Here is an 18,471-nt window from a genome sequence, read left to right on the forward strand (position 1 = left end):
TTCGTTTTAGTAGTCTGACGCGTCACAATTTTATTGGACGATGACTTAGGTCCAGAGGAATTTTTGGTGGATTCAGAGTGTGACGTAATGCTATCATCTGACGGGGCATTAGAGACGGTAGATCTAGACCTAGATCGGGAGGCTGAATAGTTCCTAAAACGAGGACGTGACCGATCATTCGAGTTACGCCACCTATACATGTTTCCAGTCTGTTTATCGTGGACGTCACGCTTGAATTTTCGTGATTTGGAACTCTGAATCTCATTGACCCATTTTTGTAGATCCGCATCCACTTCATCATTGAGCTTTTGGATTGCCTCTCCAGACATGTCTCTTTTTAAGGTTTGCTGTACCACTTCGATCTCTTGTTCTATGACACTTAATTTTTGCAAATCCAAGCCCTTTAATAGGGCTATGTAACTTAGAGCGCAGTTTGTAGATAACTCCTCCCACTTATTTTTGAAATCATCGTCCATGATAGGGAATGACGGAAATACCTGGATTCTTAAACCACGTGGGATAAGACCCCCCTCTAGATATTTTTCGAGAAAGGCGTGATTCCACCACACCCTTGTTCTCCTCTTTAGAAGCTCCTTAAATTGTATGATGGTCTCCTGTACATTCCCGCCCATCCCATCTGGGCCCCCGTTAAAACCATCCTTGAAAGTATCATTTATTTGGGCACTGTGAAAAACACAGAAGCATAAATAATAACAGAACTAGGCAACATGTCAACAGGGAAATTAAAGCACTAAATAGCGCTGAAAGGCCCCATAACAAAAAAAGCAAACTAACTCCATAGTCCATAGAAAAACAGGAGTAGAATCGGAGCAAAAGAATAATGCAAAATATAATTTATTAATTAACAGCAATAGTGCATAGATATATATCAAACAGTACAATAGGATGATTAAAAAAATGGGAAAGTGAGTCACCCCCGGTGAACACCCTGCCACAGATAAATGTCACATAGACAGATAGTATACAGGCAATAGCTAAAATGTGTTAACCACGTCGCTCCTGTGGGTAACTAGTATACCCCCCACAGGATAAAGTGCTAGCGACAAGGCAGCGCTTACCAAGTAGAATACAAATGTAGGCAGGCAGGGTGCACCGGGCCGGGAGCAGAGAGGTCCCCGACGCGCGTTTCGCTAACGCTGGTGTTCGGCTTTCTCAAGGGGAAGTGCTCCAAACCGGAACCGGACCCTTCAAATAGCACACGCCCCTCCCCATGTAAAGAATCACATGGGGTGCCCCAGCCAATGACTGCCACGTAAGTGGCGCATGCGCTCCTGACGTGCTCCATCCCATGTCAGAAGCGGCGTCACGCATCGCCCAGATGCCGCGGGTAAGAATACCCCCACAGCGCCTGCGCGAGGCGGCAGAGACGCAACATGCAACATGTAGCGTCTCCGGCGCGGTGAAACGACGCATGCGTCGTGCGTTTTCACAAAAACGCATGACAACGCAACGCATGCATCCCCAATGCATGACGCATGCGTCGTTGTGCGTCGACGACGCTGCGTCACATGACGCTAATGTGAACGTAGCCTTAGGGTTAGGATCCCTAGGGTTAGGGTTTGTGTTAGAGTTTGTGTTAGAGTTTGTGTTAGAGTTTGTGTTTTAGGGTTAGGGTTAGGGTTGAGGGGTGGCTTATAAGTGTGTATTCTTGTGTTTTTCTATAAAAACGCATGCAAACGCATGTGCTTAAAAACGCATGCGTTTACATAGACATCAATACGTTTTTTTGCCGTTTTTTTGCGGTAAAAAAACGCCACTAAAATTACTACATGTTGCATTTCTGCAACAAAACGCATGCAGATAAAAAACACATGCGTTGCAAAAAACGCGTCAAAACGCATGCAAAAAACGCATGCGTTTTTAATGTTAAGTATAGGAAAAAAACGCATGCATTTTTTTGCGTTTTTTACCGCAAAAACGCATATGTGAAACCACCCTAGTGGTATGTGTGGAGAAAACCAGGCACTGCTCATCACCTGCTCAGAGCAAGCGCTGGTAAGCCTGCAGCCCTGCATGTCAGATCGCTGATCTGACACAGTGCTCTGCAAAGTGTCAGATCAGCGATCTGACCTTATAACATGATACCCCCCCGGGGCAATGTTATAAAGTAAAAAAAAAATATTTAGATGTGTCAAAAAAAAAAAAACCATTCCTAAATAAAGAAAAATCATATATATTGTTCCCATAAATATATTCCTTTATCTAAATAAAGAAAAAAATAATAAAAGTACACATATTTAGTATCGCCGCGTCCGTAACAACCCGACCTATAAAACTGTCTTACTAGTTAACCCCTTCAGTGAACGCCGTAAAAAAAAAACAAGGCAAAATACAACGGTTTATTATCACACAGCTGAACAAAAAGTGGAATAGCACGCGATCAAAAAGGCAGATATAAATAACCATGGTACTGCTGAAAACGTCATCTTGTCCCGAAAAAACGAGCCGCCATACAACATCATCAGCGAAAAAATAAAAAAGTTATAGTCCTCAGAATAAAGCGATGCAAAAATAATTCTTTCTTCTATATAATATTTTTTATCGTATAAAAGCGCCAAAACATAAACAAATTATATAAATGAGGTATCGCTGTAATCGTACTGACCCGAAGATTAAAACTGCTTTATCCATTTTACCAAACGTGGAACGGTATAAACCGAAGAAACCAAAAGAAATTCATGAATAGCTGGTTTTTGGTCATTCTGCCTCACAAAAATCGGAATAAAAAGCGATCAAAAAATGTCACGTGCCCGAAAATTTTACCAATAAAAACATTAACTTGTCCCGCAGAAAACAAGACCTCACATGACTCTGTGGACCAAAATGTGTAAAAATTATAGCTCTCAAAATGTGGTAACGCAAAAAAATATTTTTTCCAATAAAAAGCGTCTTTTAGTATGTGACAGCTGCCAATCATAAAAATCCGCTAAAAAAACAGCTATAAAAGTAAATCAAACCCCCCTTCATCACCCCCTTAGTTAGGAAAATATAAAAAATTTAAAAAATGTATTTATTTCCATTTTCCCATTAGGGATAGGCCTAGGGTTAGGGATAGGCCTAGGGTTAGGGCTAGGCCTAGGGTTAGGGCTAGGGTTAGGGTTTCGATTACATTTACGGTTGGGATTAGGGTTAGGGGTGTGTCAGGCTTAGGGTTGTGGTTAGGGTTATGGTTGGGATTAGGGTTAGGGGTGTGTTGGAGTTAGGGGTGTGGTTAGGGTTGGGGTTAGGGGTGTGGTTGGGATTCGGGGTGTGCTTGGGTTAGGGTTTCAGTTAGAATTGGGGGTTTCCACTGTTTAGGCACATCAGAGGCTCTCCAAACGCGACATGGCGTCCGATCTCAATTCCAGCCAATTCTGCGTTGGAAAAGTAAAACAGTGCTCCTTCCCTTCCGAGCTCTCCCGTGCTCAGAAACAGGGGTTTACCCCAACATATGGGGTATCAGCTTACTCAGGACAAATGGGACAACAACTTCTGGGGTCCAATTGCTCTTGTTACCCTTGGGAAAATAAAAATTTGGGGGGCTAAAAAACCATTTTTGTGGGAAAAAATGATTTTTTATTTTCACGGCTCTGCGTTATAAACTGCAGTGAAATACTTGGGGGTTCAAAGTTCTCACAACACATCTATATAAGTTCCTTGGGAGGTCTAGTTTCCAATATTTGGTCACTTGTGGGGGGTTTCTACTTTTTAGGTACATCAGGGGCTCTGCAAATGCAATGTGATGCCTGCAGACCAATCCATCTAAGTCTGCATTCCAAATGGTGCTCCTTCCCTTCTGAGATCTGCCATGCGCCCAAACGGTGGTTCCCCCCCACATATGGGGTATCAGCGTACTCAGGACAAATTGGACAACAACTTTTGGGGACCAATTTCTCCTGTTACCCTTGGGAAAATACAAAACTGGGTGTTAAAGATAATTTTTGTGGGAAAAAAATGATTTTTTATTTTCACAGCTGAGTTATTAACTGTAGTGAAACAGTTGGGGGTTCAAAGTTCTCACAACACATCTAGATAAGTTTCCAATATGGGGTTATTTGTGGGGGGTTTCTACTGTTTACGTACATTAGGTGCTCTGCAAACGCAATGTAAGTAAGAAGGTTTGTCGGGAGCACTACCAATTTCTAAAAGTATCAGCTAGGGTGCTACACAATGCATGGAAAATGCAAATACTGAACAAGAGAAGAAAAAGACACTGCATAAATGCGTGCACAACTATGTATACAAAAAATGAAGAACAACTTTATTATAGAACAAAACACATATAAAATATAAAAACATTTAAAAAACATATCCAATGAGGATCAAAAAACGAACACACCATTCTATTAGTATAATGTTAAGCCAAAAGACCACAGCCTAGGATGACAGTAAAGTACAATCATATATTTAAACCCAGATGAAACCATGTGCAATAATATAAATATATTAAGGCCGAGTACTTACTATAAGTTCAAATATCAGACCACAGATCCCGATAACATATGGGCGTCCCCAGAGTTATCAAACCAAAAACCAAACCTAAAAGTGTGAAGTAATCACTAAATAAATGAAGCCGAGTGACTGAAGCTGAAAATCAATCACCGAGGACAAAAAGGAAAGGAGTATATTGGTTAAATCAGCAATGGGGCGCAACACAGCAAGCCACTGTGGCTATATGCAAAGCCTACAGCTGCAGGATAAGCATGCTGTGACAATGGCTGAATAGTAGCATAGCCAGAGAAACAAAATCTGCTCACCAGTAAAAAAAGAGAGAGCCAAGATAGTTACATGCATGTGGCTGCCGTGGAAAAAATCCCCATACTGGCGGGTCTGTGGGCAATAAGAAAGAAGTTGTGGGAGAATCCCACGCGTATCGCTGCGCTGGGCAGCTTCGTCAGGGAGGATGATTCCCCTAATGCATGTGACCGCTCTATATAGCGGTACTAATGATCCCATGAATTACTGGTTTGTGATGATCCAAGCGAGCGAGCCGGAAGTACCAGAGAGAGGCAGGAGCGCAGGCGCCACAGCCTGTAGAAGCCGGGGAGCAGTGCACATGGTCAGGTATGCAGCGATCAGAACGGCAGGATAGGAAGCACCCGCCCAAGCCAGGCACGCAGGCGCATAAGCCTGACGAGAAAGGTGATAACTGCGCATGCGCAAGAAGATAGAAGAGCGCTAGAGGCGCATAGTTTGGCCGCACAAAGAGAATGAAGGCAGAATATATGTGGGGGCGCTGCCAGGAACAGAACAGCATGCGGGGGCCAGAGATAGTATATATAAGTGGGGAACCACCAAAAGATGGCTATAACTGATGAATAATGTACCAATAAACCTACAAAAGAAGTAACAATATTAGTTTACAATACATCTCTATAGCCCCCTCATGGAAATAACATATTTTATCTGATAATAAATATAAATATGAAAGCCATGATGCCATCAAGCTGTAAATATAAGCAAACAACAAATAATAAGAATAATAACCATAATTAAACCAAACTACCCCAGGAACATATATAAGAAAAATAATAATAATAAATAAGGTGAAAAAAATGAATAAACAATACGCAATGTGACACCTGCAGACCATTCCATCTAAGTCTGCATTTCAAATGGCGCTCCTTCCCTTCCGAGCTCTGCCATGCGCCCAAACTGTGGTTACCCCCACATATGGGGTATCACCGTACTCAGGACAAATTGCACAACAACTTTTGGGGTCCAGTTGGTCCTGTTACCCTTGGAAAAACATAAAACTGGGGGCTAAAAAATAATTTTTGTGAAAAAAAAAAAGAATTTTTATTTTCACGGCTTTGCGTTATAAACTGTAGTGAAACACTTGGGGGTTCAAAGCTCTCACAACACATCTAGATAAGATCCTTAGGGGGTCTACTTTCCAAAATGGTGTCACTTGTGGAGGGCTTCAATGTTTAGGCACATCAGGGGCTCCCCAACGCAACATGGCATCCCATCTCAATTCCAGCCACTTTTGCATTTAAAAGTCAAACGGCGCTCCTTCTCTTCCGAGCTCTGCCATGCATCCAAACAGTGGTTTACCCCCCCGTATGGGGTATCAGCGTGCTCAGGACAAATTGCACAACAACTTTTGGGGTACAATTTCTTCTGGTACCCTTGGGAAAATAAAAAATTGGGGGGGAAAATTTCATTTTTGTGAAAAAATATTATTTTTTATATTTACGGCTCTACATTATAGACTTTTGAGAAGCACATGGTGGGTCAAAGTGCTCACCACACATCTAGATAAGTTCCTTAGGGGGTCTACTTTCCAAAATGGTATCACTTGTAGGGGGTTTCAATGTTTAGGCACATTAGTGGCTCTCCGAACGCAACATGGCGTCCCATCTCAATTCCAGCCAATTTTGCATTGAAAAGTCAAATGGCGCTCCTTCCCTTTTGAGCTCTGCCATGGGCCCAAACAGTGGTTTACCCCCACATATGGGGTATCGGGGTACTCAGGACAAATTGTACAACAACTTTTGGAGTCCATTTTCTCCTGTTACCCTTGGTAAAATAAAACAAATTGGAGCTGAATTAATTTTTTGTGAAAAAAAATTAAATGTTCATTTTTTTAAAATATTCCAAAAATTCCTGTGAAACACCTGAAGGGTTAATAAACTTCTTGAATGTGGTTTTGAGCACCTTGAGTGGTGCAGTTTTTAGAATGGTGTCACACTTGGTTATTTTCTATCACATAGACCCCTCAAAATGACTTCAAATGTGATGTGGTCCCTAAAAAAAAAATGGTGTTGTAAAAATGAGAAATTGCTGGTAAACATTTAACCCTTATAACTCCCTAACAAAAAAAAAATGTGTTTCCAAAATTGTGCTGATGTAAAGTAGACATGTGGGAAATATTACTTATTAGGTATTTTGTGTGACATATCTCAAAATAATATAATATATATATATTGCGAAATTTTCAACATTTTCGCCTAATTTCCATTTTTTTCACAAATAAACGCAGGTAATATCAAAGAAATTTTACCACTATCATGAAGTACAATATGTCACGAGAAAACAATGTCAGAATCACCGATATCCGTTGAAGCGTTCCAGAGTTATATCCTCATAAAGGGACAGTGGTCAGAATTGTAAAAATTGGCCCGGTCATTAACGTGCAAACTACCCTTGAGGCTTAAGGGGTTAAACTGATAAAAGTGTGCAACCTCTGAATATTGTTCGATCGTCTTGAAATTTGGTATGTATACTTTTTACATTAGTGAGACTCTGGGCGTAAGCAAAGTCTGCAAAAATTTGACATTTTAATTTTTACCATACAAAATGAAACACCCTAGTGGGCACACAGCCTAATAGTTAAGGTGGCTTTAATTTACGTTGGAAAAACCTGGTAACAAATTCCAGTTAAATAGAAATAACTCTAATAACTATAGGAGTTTGAAACATCCACCATACATATTTCTAATTCTGAAGCTTGAGTAAATACTTCACAGATTGTAGCTGCCATCTACTGGACATAGGATGTATTTTACTCCTTTAGAGATAGAGATAGATAGATAGATAGATAGATAGATAGATAGATAGATAGATAGATAGATAGATAGATAGATAGATAGATAGATAGATCAGTAACTCTCCATAATCGTTACAAAGAATCAACTTAAAGAAGCACTCCTCCCATCAAAATATTTATCCTCTTAATACACTGTTCAAAAAAATAAAGGGAGCACTTAAACATAATTTAACTCTAAGTAATTCAAACTTCTGTGAAATCAAACTGTCCTCTTAGGAAGCAACCCTGTTTGACAATCAATTTCACATGCTGTGTGCAAATGGAATAGACAACAGATGGAAATTATTGGCAATTATCAAGACACACTCCATAAAGGAGTGGTTCTGCAGTTGGGGACCACAGACCACATCTCAGTACTAATGCTTTGTGGCTGATGTTTTGGTCACTTTTGAATGTTGGTTATGCTTTGACACTCGTGGTACCATGAGACTCTACAACCCACACAAATGGCTCAGGAAGTGCAGCTCATCCAGGATGGCACATCAATGCGAGCTGTGGCAAGAAGGTTTGCTGTGTCTGTCAGCGTTGTGTCCAGAGGCTGGAGGTGCTACCAGGAGACAGGCCAGTACATCAGGAGACATGGAGGGGGCCATAGGAGGGCAACAACCCAGCAGCAGGACCGCTATCTCAGCCTTTGTGCAAGGAGGAATAAGAGGAGCACTGCCAGAGCCCTGCAAAATGACCTTCAGCAGGCAACAAATGTGCATGTGTCAGCACAAACGGAAACCAACTGTTAGGGTTGGCGGAACGCACCAAATATATATTTATTAGAAGAAGTTGGTGCGTTCGCAACCCGGGATCCACCGTGCAGGAAACACCTGCAGCTAGATATGGCGGTACAATATAGTAGTATAAACAGACTCTGTTACTTCACAGAGTCTGTTAGCAAATATAACTCTGTGCCCTGTTTGGCTCACAGAGGAACACAGCTACTTAGTAGAGCAGATGGTGGTCATGCAGTCAAATGCAAACATGAAACTCCTCGCCGAAGGTGCCAGCATTCTAGGGGCTTATTTCAGCCGGGTCCCTGAATACACACACACAATTCTCACCGGAGGTGCCAGCATTCTAGGGGCTTATTTCAGCCGGATCCCTGACTGCATACAAACATGACCACACTGGCGCTGAGCTCATACATAAATTGATACTAGCGCATGGCCGTGCGGTCATGTGCACCTCTTATAGCTGCAGGAAGTACAGGACCTTCCTAGAAGGACCAATGAGAGGCTGTCACAGATGTTGAACACCTTCAGGACCTTCCTAGAGGACCAATAGCTGCAGTACCTGAGCATGTGACCCGTGATCTCCAATGAGAGATCTTACCCTGGGCATGCTCAGAAGGGGAAAAGTAGGACTTAGTCCCAAAGACGTCGGCTCGCTGCTGACCAGTACTGGCTACAATGGCAGAAGCTGGAAGGACAGCAGTAACTCTTCGCACAGTGTCAGACCGAGCATGACGCCGGGACCGACGCCTCCACCGAGCAGGCTCCACCGCGGCAGAAGAATGGGAGACCGCAGCGGAGATGGCCCGAGATTCCCCCTGTGCAGAGGCAGGAACTCGACCCCTAACATTACCCCCCCTCCTTGGACCTCGCCACGCTCGAAGGCAGCAATGAGCTGCGGAGCCCGAATATTCTCAGCAGGCTCCCATGACCTGTCCTCAGGACCATAATCCTTCCAGTCCACCAAATAAAATTTTTTGCCACGTACCACCTTGCACCCCAAAATAGCATTCACCTCATAATCATCCGTAGATGAACCCGATGTCCCGGCAGATGACTCAGAAAACCGGGACATGTATACGGGCTTCAAGAGGGACACATGAAAGGTGTCAGTGATACCCAGACGTGGCGGAAGGCCCAGACAGTAGACCACTGGGTTAACCTGTTCGAGGACCTTGAAAGGACCCAAGTAGCGAGGAGCAAACTTAGTGGACTCAACTCGCAGCCTGATGTTATGGGTGGAGAGCCACACTAAGTCGCGAGGAGCAAAGGTCGGAACGGGGCGCCGATGTGCATCGGCGGAGGACCTCATTCTCTCTTTGGAGGCCCGAATGGCATCCTGAATGCGGTCCCAAATGTCCCGTGCCTCCACAGCCCAGTCTGCCACCCTGGAGTCGGCGGAAGACACGGGCATAGGCACAGGTACCCGCGGATGCTGACCATAATTTAGCAGGATGGGGTCTGTCCGATGGAGTCGGATACGGCGCTATTCAGCGCAAACTCCGCCCACGGTAGCGAGGATGCCCAGTCATCCTGCCTGGCTGAGACAAAATGTTGAAGATAAGGGAGTGGGGTTTAAGGGAGTGGGGTTCTTGCCAGTCCATCACAGCCTGTAGTTTGGCAGGATCCATAGCCAATCCTTGGGCGGAGATGATATAGCCCAGGAAAGGTAAAGACTCCTGCTCAAACACACATTTCTCCAACTTGGCATAGAAGGAGTTAGTTCGCAAGAGGTCGAAGACTCTGCAAACATCTCTCCGGTGGGAGTCAATATCTGGAGAGTAGATGAGTATATCATCCAGATAGACTACGACCAAGGTGGAGAGCATATCCCGGAAGATATCGTTTACAAAGTCTTGGAAAACGGCTGGGGCATTACAGAACCGAAAGGGCATCACTAGATATTCATAGTGCCCATCCCTGGTGTTAAAAGCCGTCTTCCATTCGTCCCCCTCACGGATGTGAATCAGGTTGTAAGCACCCCGCAAATCTAGTTTAGTAAACACCCTTGCTCCCCGAAGCCTATCAAAGAGCTCAGATATCAGGGGCAGAGGATACTTATTCTTAACGGTGATGGCGTTAAGACCCCTGTAATCTATGCATGGACGTAGTTCCCCGTTCTTCTTCTGCATGAAGAAGAACCCAGCCCCTGCAGGTGACACTGACTTCCTAATGAATCCTCTTGCCAGATTTTCCTGGATGTACTGTGACATTGCCTCCATCTCCGAGAGAGATAACGGATAAACTCGACCCCGGGGAGGCTCAGCACCAGGCAAGAGGTCAATAGGACAGTCATAGGGGCGGTGAGGCGGAAGGGTCTCCGCAGCTCTTTTGGAGAACACGTCCGCATAGGGCCAATATTGCTTGGGGAGAGAGGATAGATCTGCGGGTACCTCAGTAGTAGCAACCTGAACACATTCCGTCTGACATCTACCCCCACAAGATTCACCCCATCCCAAAATTCTGCCTGTGGACCACTCAATATGAGGAGAGTGGTACCATAGCCAAGGTATCCCTAACAGGACCTCATCAATTCCTTCAGGAATGACGAGCAGAGATATAATTTCCTGATGAGGAAATTCCCCCTCCAACCTCCAGCTGGCTGTCATCTACCGCCCCCCAGAACTAGCCATCTCCACCTTTCTCGACCACTTCACCACCTGGCTACTTCATTTCCTCTCTGTCGACATCCCCACTATCATCATGGGTGATTTCAATATCCCCATTGACACTTCCACCTCAGCTGCCTCTAAACTTCTATCACCGACTGCTTCCTTTGGCCTCACTCAATGGTCCTCTGAGGCCACTCACAAAGATGGCCACACGCTGGACCTCATTTTCACCCGCCTCTGCTCCCTTACTAATCTCATTAACACACCTATCCCCCTGTCTGACCACAACCTACTGACATTCTCTTCTCTCTCCTCTCCTAATGTGCAACCCCCACTCCACAAACTCCCTTGCAGAAATCTCAAACATCTCAACTTACAATCACTCTCGGAGTCCCTTCTCCCTCTCACAGACATAGCTTCCCTTCATGACACAGATGCTGCTGCCACTTTTTATAACACCACAATAACAGCAACACTCAATTCGGCCGCCCCGCTCATGCATAGTAAAACTCGTACAATTAACAGGCAGCCCTGGCTGACCAGCCTGACCAAAGAATTGAGACGAGCTTCCAGGATTGCTGAGCGGAGATGGAAGCAATCCCGCTCTGCCGACCACTTCACTGCATACAAGCAGTCCCTCGCCAGCTTCAAGTCTGCGCTCACTGCTGCAAAACAAACTTACTTCTCATCTCTCTTATCCTCCCTGTCTCACAACCCTAAACAGCTTTTCAACACTTTCAATTCTCTACTCCGTCCCCCAGCACCTCCCCCCTCATTTCTGCTGAAGACTTTGCCTCTTTCTTTAAACAGAAGATCGATATGATCAGAGAAAGCTTTGGCCCACAGCGCCCACTGCCCCTCTTAGCTGCTCAACCCTGCTCCTCCAAAACCAGCTTATCCACCATGACAGAAGATCAGCTTTCCACCCTCCTGTCAAGATCACATCTCACCACCTGCATGCTTGATCCGCTCCCATCCCACCTCATCCCTAACCTTTCCACGGTCTTCATCCCAACCCTAACGCACCTCTTCAACCTCTCACTCACAACAGGTGTCTTCCCCTCATCCTTCAAGCATGCCAAGATCACACCCATCCTCAAAAAGTCCTCCCTCGACCCATCCTATGTGTCTAGCCATCGCCCGATATCTCTTCTCCCTTATGCCTCCAAATTGGTGGAGCAACACGTCCATCTTGAACTGTCCTCCCACTTCTCCTCCTGCTCCCTCTTTGATCGGTTACAATCAAGCTTCCGTTCCCATCACTCAACTGAAACTGCCCTAACTAAAGTCAACAATGACCTACTAACTGCCAGGAGCAAGCGACACTACTCTGTCCTCCTTCTCCTGGACCTGTCTTCTGCCTTTGACACTGTGGACCACTCCCTTTTGCTACAAATCCTCTCATCTCTTGGCATTACAGACTTGGCCCTTTCCTGGATCTCGTCATATCTGACAGACCGAACATTCAGTGTCTCCCTCCCTCACACCACCTCCTCACTTCGCCCCTTGTCAGTCGGTGTTCCTCAAGGCTCTGTTCTAGGACCCCTACTCTTCTCCATCTACACTTTCGGCCTGGGACAGCTCATAGAATCCCACGGTATGCAGTACCATCTCTACGCTGATGACACGCAGATCTACCTATCCGGACCTGACCTCACCTCCTTACTTAGCAAAATCCCGCGCTGTCTGTCTGCTATTTCAGCCTTCTTTTCTGCTTGCTTTATACAACTGAACATGGACAAAACAGAATTCATCATCTTTCCCCCATCTCACTCTACCCCTCCACCAGACATATCCATCAATGTCAATGGCTGCTCACTTTCCCCAGTCCCACACGCCCGGTTCCTCGGGGTGATCCTCGACTCTGCCCTCTCTTTCAATCCACATATCCAAGCCCTTTCCTCCTCCTGCCGTCTCAAACTCAAAAATATTTCCCAGATCCTTGATTTCCTTGACCGCAACACCGCAAAAACGCTACTGCATGCCCTTATCATCTCCCGCCTCGACTATTGCAACCTCCTACTCTCTGGACTTCCCTCTAGCACTCTGGCACCACTCCAATCCATCCTACACTCTGCTACCCGACTAATCTACCTGTCTCCCCGCTATTCCCCAGCCTCTCCCCTATGTCAAGCCCTTCACTGGCTTCCTATTGCCCAGAGACTCCAGTTCAAAATCCTCACACTGACATACAAAGCCATCCACAACCTGTCTCCTCCATACATCTGTGACATGGTCTCCCGGTACCTACCTAAACGCAACCTCCGATCCTCTCAAGACCTCCTTCTCTACTCCCCTCTCATCTCTTCTTCCCACAACCGTATCCAAGACGTCTCCCGTGCTTCCCCCATACTCTGGAACTCTCTACCCCAACACGTCAGACTCTCGCTTACCATAGAAACCTTCAAAAAGAACCTGAAGACTCACCTCTTTCGACAAGCCTACAGCCTGCAGTGATCCTGAAGTTACTGAACTGCCGCACAACCTGCCCTAACCTCTCCTAGTGTTTTATCACCCATCCCCTGCAGACTGTGAGCCCTCGCGGGCAGGGTCCTCCCTCCTTATGTACCCGTGTGCCTTGTTATCTGCTCATGTTTAATGTATTTGTCTATATTTGCCCCGTATTCACATGTAAAGCGCCATGGAATAAATGGCGCTATAAAAATGTATAATAATAATAATAATGAGATGGCGACATGGACAGAGAAAAAGGGATGGTCTGGTGTGTTATCTGTGAGGGCAGTGTCGACCCATTTACCACTCGTACGGTTACTGGTTGAGCTAACATTACCAAGGGAATTGCGTGATGTTGGGCGAAGGCAGAAGACATAAAATTGCCCTCCGCCCCAGAATCCATGCAGAGCTCTACCGAGTGGGTAAATGAGCCTATAGTAATTGTCCCCTTAAAGGACAATTTGGAGGCAAACATCGCCGTGTCTAGTGTACCTCCACCTACTACCACTAGACGCTGACGTTCCCTCGACTGCTGAGGACATCTGGTGGCAAGATGTCCTGACTGCTGGCAAACATGACAAACCTTGAGTGCACGAGCGGTCCGGGACTTAGATCCCGCTCGTGACCCTACCATGGCCTCATGTGACTCAGGGACCAGGACTGGAGATTCCAAAGGTTTGGCAAAGGTGGGAGCCAGCCAAAACCTCTGCCTACACTGGGCTCGCTTTAACCTCCGCTCGTGAAAACGGAGGTCAATACGAGTGGATACAGTAATTAACTCCTCCAGTGTGGTGGGAATCTCCCTAGTGGCCAGAGCGTCCTTCACGTGGTCAGCCAGCCCCCTCCAAAATATCGGAATAAGGGCTTTATCGGCCCACTCCAGCTCAGATGCTAGGGTGCGAAAGTGGACGGCAAAATGGCTGACCAAGGAAGAGCCCTGAGTCAATGCCAACAGCTGGAGCGCAGTATCATGGGTGACACGAGGTCCTAAAAAGACCTGTTTCAGAGTGCTCAGGAACAACGGAGCACTCTGCACCACATTATCGCCACGCTCCCACAGCGGCGTAGCCCACTCCAACGCCCTGTCCGACAGGAGAGACACAATAAATCCCTTAGCCCGCTCTAGTGGTGGGGAATTTGCTGCAGATTGTTTCCCTAGCAAATTGCAATGTGTGAACACACCCCGAACTTTAGAAATATAGAAATGAAAATTCAACCCATAATTCTTGAACAGTTTTATTAAAAACAAATAAATAGGTCTAACAAAAAGGTGAAAGATATACATATACAGTGCCTTGCGAAAGTATTCGGCCTTGTTGAACTTTTCAATCTTTTTCCACATATCATGCTTCAAACATAAAGATACCAAATGCTCTCTGTGCTTCAACAGAACCCTGAGGGTATGTGCACACCCTGCGGATTTTGCTGCGGATCCGCAGCGGTTTTCCATGAGTTTACAGTACCATGTAAACCTATGGGAAACAAAATCCGCAGTGCACATGCTGCGGGAAAAAACCGTGCGGAAAGGCTGCGTTGTTTATTCCGCAGCATGTCAATTCTTTGTGCGGATTCCGCTGCGGGTTACACCTGCTCCATAATAGGAATCCGCAGGTGTAAAACCGCAGGTGGAATCCGCACAAAAACCGCAGTAAATCCACGGTAATTCCGCAGGAAATCCGCAGTGCGGTTTACCTGCGGATTTACCAAAACAGGTGCAGAAAAATCCGCAGACATCCTACCTACGTGTGCACATACCCTGAGACTATCACAGAGCAGGCGCATTTATACGGAGACTTGATTACACACAGGTGGATTATACAGGTCCTTCTCAAAAAATTAGCATATAGTGTTAAATTTCATTATTTACCATAATGTAATGATTACAATTAAACTTTCATATATTATAGATTCATTATCCACCAACTGAAATTTGTCAGGTCTTTTATTGTTTTAATACTGATGATTTTGGCATACAACTCCTGATAACCCAAAAAACCTGTCTCAATAAATTAGCATATTTCACCCATCCAATCAAATAAAAGTGTTTTTTAATAACAAACAAAAAAACCAACAAATAATAATGTTCAGTTATGCACTCAATACTTGGTCGGGAATCCTTTGGCAGAAATGACTGCTTCAATGCGGCGTGGCATGGAGGCAATCAGCCTGTGACACTGCTGAGATGTTATGGAGGCCCAGGATGCTTCAATAGCGGCCTTAAGCTCATCCAGAGTGTTGGGTCTTGCGTCTCTCAACTTTCTCTTCACAATATCCCACAGATTCTCTATGGGGTTCAGGTCAGGAGAGTTGGCAGGCCAATTGAGCACAGTAATACCATGGTCAGTAAACCATTTACCAGTGGTTTTGGCACTGTGAGCAGGTGCCAGGTCGTGCTGAAAAATGAAATCTTCATCTCCATAAAGCATTTCAGCCGATGGAAGCATGAAGTGCTCCAAAATCTCCTGATAGCTAGCTGCATTGACCCTGCCCTTGATGAAACACAGTGGACCAACACCAGCAGCTGACATGGCACCCCACACCATCACTGACTGTGGGTACTTGACACTGGACTTCAGGCATTTTGGCATTTCCTTCTCCCCAGTCTTCCTCCAGACTCTGGCACCTTGATTTCCGAATGACATGCAAAATTTGCTTTCATCAGAAAAAAGTACTTGGGACCACTTAGCAACAGTCCAGTGCTGCTTCTCTGTAGCTCAAAAGTGGCTTTACCTGGGGAATGCGGCACCGGTAGCCCATTTCCTGCACACGCCTGTGCACGGTGGCTCTGGATGTTTCCACACCAGACTCAGTCCACTGCTTCCTCAGGTTCCCCAAGGTCTGGAATCGGTCCTTCTCCACAATCTTCCTCAGGGTCCGGTCTCCTCTTCTCGTTGTACAGCGTTTTCTGCCACATTGTTTCCTTCCAACAGACTTACCATTGAGGTGCCTTGATACAGCACTCTGGGAACAGCCTATTTGTTGAGAAATTTCTTTCTGGGTCTTACCCTCTTGCTTGAGGGTGTCAATGATGGCCTTCTTGACATCTGTCAGGTCGCTAGTCTTAAGGTACCGTCACACTTAGCGACGCTGCAGCGATACCGACAACGATCCGGATCGCTGCAGCGTCGCTGTTTGGTCGCTGGAGAGCTGTCACACAGACCGCTCTCCAGCGACCAACGATCCCGAGGTCCCCGGTAACCAGGGTAAACATCGGGTAACTAAGCGCAGGGCCGCGCTTAGTAACCCGATGTTTACCCTGGTTACCATCGTAAAAAAACAAACAGTACATACTTACATTCAGCTGTCTGTCCCTTGCCGTCTGTTTGCTGCACTGACTGCTGGCCGCAAAGTGAAAGCAGAGCACAGCCACAGCGGTGAGTCACCGCTGTGTGACTCACCGCTGTGCTGTGCTTTCACTTTCACTTTGCGGCCAGCAGTCAGTGCAGGAAATAGACGGCAAGGGACAGACAGCTGAATGTAAGTATGTACTGTTTGTTTTTTTACGATGGTAACCAGGGTAAACATCGGGTTACTAAGCGCGGCCCTGCGCTTAGTTACCCGATGTTTACCCTGGTTACCAGTGAAGACATCGCTGAATCGGTGTCACACACACCGATTCAGCGATGTCTGCGGGGAGTCCAGCGACGAAATAAAGTTCTGGACTTTCTGCCCCGACCAGCGACAGCACAGCAGGGGCCTGATCGCTGCTGCCTGTCACACTGGACGATATCGCTAGCGAGGACGCTGCAACGTCACGGATCGCTAGCGATATCGTCTAGTGTGACGGTACCTTTACCCATGATGGGGGTTTTGAGTAATGAACCAGGCAGGGAGTTTATAAAAGCCTCAGGTATCTTTTGCATGTGTTTAGAGTTAATTAGTTGATTCAGAAGATTAGGGTAATAGGTCGTTTAGAGAACCTTTTCTTGATATGCTAATTTATTGAGACAGGTTTTTTTGGTTATCAGGAGTTATATGCCAAAATCATCAGTATTAAAACAATAAAAGACCTGACAAATTTCAGTTGGTGGATAATGAATCTATAATATATGAAAGTTTAATTGTAATCATTACATTATGGTAAATAATGAAATTTAACACTATATGCTAATTTTTTGAGAAGGACCTGTATTTATCATCATTAGGCATTTAGGACAACATTGGATCATTTAAGATCCACAATGAACTTCTGGAGTGAGTTTGCTGCACTGAAAGTAAAGGGGCCGAATAATATTGCACGCCCCACTTTTCAGTTTTTGAATTTCCACAAAAATTTTAAATATCCAATAAATTTCGTTCAACTTCACAATTGTGTTCCACTTGTTGTTGATTCTTCACCAAAAATTTACATTTGGTATCTTTATGTTTGAATCATGATATGTGGGAAAAGGTTGAAAAGTTCCAGGGAGCTGAATACTTTCGCAAGGCACTGTATTTATACATACAAGTCTATAACAATGAACTTTACCAATCAGTGATAACTAAGCCTAACATTAGAGATAAGTAACAATGAAAACAAAAACCACATGAGTGACATCACCCACTCCCACCACATAGCCCCACGACTGACATCACCCTTTTAGGCCGGTTTCACACGTCAGTGGCTCCGGTACGTGAGGTGACAGTTTCCTCACGTACCGGAGACACTGACTCACGTAGACACATTAAAATCAATGTGTCTCTGCACATGTCAGCGTGTTTTCACGGACCGCGTGTCCGTTTGGAAAACACGGAGACATGTCAGTGTTCGTGGGAGCATGTCAGTGTTCGTGTAAAACACGTACCGCACACGGATGTTGTCCGTGTGCAGTCCGTGTGCCGTGTCCCTATGGGAGGTGGAGCCGAATATTCATCGCTGTAATAGGCGGCACCACGTGACCGCTCATACAGGAGAAGCTGCGGCGAGGACAGGAAGCAGCGCCAGCGAGGGAGCCGGGTAAGTATTTTATTAACAGCGCGGGGGCGCATAGGGGGTGGGAGGGGGTTGGGGACAGGGATCTTTTTTTAAAAAAAAAAAAAAAAAAAGATTTTTCATATCTTCTCTCCAGCGAACAATGCGGGAGAGAAGAAATGAATAGCGGCTTCAGCACCAGATGCAGGGGATAGCGCTTAACTGTAGCGCTGTCTCCTG

The 18,471-nt window shown here is 45.5% G+C and overlaps 1 protein-coding gene across 2 annotated transcripts in view; it reads left to right on the forward strand.

Moving 5' to 3' along the window:
• Positions 1-18,471, forward strand: part of CIMAP1B (ciliary microtubule associated protein 1B) — an 80,759-nt gene that overhangs the window by 22,109 nt on the left and 40,179 nt on the right. Inside the window, exon 1 of one of the 2 annotated variants that reach the window (XM_069765487.1) lies at positions 7,136-7,219. The exons of the other annotated variant lie outside the window; for it this stretch is intronic. The gene's annotated coding sequence lies outside the window, so the exon portion shown is untranslated. Of the gene's footprint in view, positions 1-7,135; positions 7,220-18,471 lie in introns of those variants that run through there. 2 annotated transcript variants of the gene reach the window in all.

This window comes from Ranitomeya imitator, chromosome 4, assembly GCF_032444005.1.
Source record: "Ranitomeya imitator isolate aRanImi1 chromosome 4, aRanImi1.pri, whole genome shotgun sequence".
NCBI lineage: Eukaryota > Metazoa > Chordata > Amphibia > Anura > Dendrobatidae > Ranitomeya > Ranitomeya imitator.